Here is a 977-nt window from a genome sequence, read left to right on the forward strand (position 1 = left end):
TTACTTCAAAATAAGATATGTGCAGTGTACATAGGAATTTGTTTATAGTTTTTTTTTAAAACTATAGTCCGGCCCCCCAACGGGTCTGAGGGACAGTGAACTGGCCCCGTTTAAAAAGTTTGAGGACCCCTGCTATAATTCAATAGTTGGATCGTTCAGTCATATCAAGAGACACCATTCTTCAAGTGAGATCTGCTGTTTCGGTTAAGAAAATATTCTGCCTTCATTCTTGTAAATAACGATAAGGTGTCCATGTAACGCCCACCCGAGGAGTCCCTCCTGTTCATTTGATAGGCTCCGACTCGGCAGAGTCCATCTTCCAGGCCCTGCTCAAACACTCAGCTCTAGCTTTTGTGGTGTTCCTTGAATAAACTGGGAATTGACTTTTTAGAAGTCTAAGCATTAGCTTTGCAGTCAGGCCTGCATTAAACGGCAAATTTTCAATGTACTAGCTGATCCCCAAATCATATCCACCCCTATCGAGTCCATTCTGATTCATAATGACCCTATAGGACTGAGTAGAACTACTCTGTACAATTTTCAAGGCTAAATCTTTTTTTTTTCTTCTCTGAATGTTGGGTAGTACAGTCAGCCCTGTGATGCTCTCCCTAAGGGCTGCTCTCTCCACCCCTTTTGTCTAGGAGGATTGTATCAGCAGAGTCTTGCTTCATCAGACTCAGCCTTCTTAGTCCTCCAGTCAAGGCTAAATCTTTATAGGAGAAAACAGCCTATCTTTCTCCTGTGGAGTGGCTGGCTGGTGGTTTTGAACTGCCTGCCTGTGGTTAGAGGTCCAACACTGAACCCACTGTGGGCCAGGACCCTATGGAGCAGTTTGATAACACATGGGGTTTCCATGAGTTGGAATCAGTTAAACTGAAACTAACAACAACAAAATAGAGATTTAAAAATATCCTCTTCTTGCCATTTAGAAGCCCTCAGTCTAGTAAGAGAAGCCAATATGCAAACCGGCAAGGACA

The 977-nt window shown here is 43.2% G+C and overlaps 1 protein-coding gene and 1 non-coding gene across 10 annotated transcripts in view; one reads left to right on the plus strand and one right to left on the minus strand.

Moving 5' to 3' along the window:
* Window positions 1-977, plus strand: part of STIM1 (stromal interaction molecule 1) — a 213685-nt gene that overhangs the window by 130979 nt on the left and 81729 nt on the right. The gene's annotated exons all lie outside the window — the stretch shown is intronic.
* LOC115870533 lies at window positions 571-698 on the minus strand. The gene has a single exon (XR_004046765.1). It is a non-coding gene; the product is annotated as a small Cajal body-specific RNA 4 (non-coding RNA).

The sequence above is a fragment of the Echinops telfairi genome, unplaced genomic scaffold (genome assembly GCF_000313985.2).
Source record: "Echinops telfairi isolate 266 unplaced genomic scaffold, ASM31398v2 ScPeMD7_1713;HRSCAF=2227, whole genome shotgun sequence".
Taxonomy (NCBI): domain Eukaryota; kingdom Metazoa; phylum Chordata; class Mammalia; order Afrosoricida; family Tenrecidae; genus Echinops; species Echinops telfairi.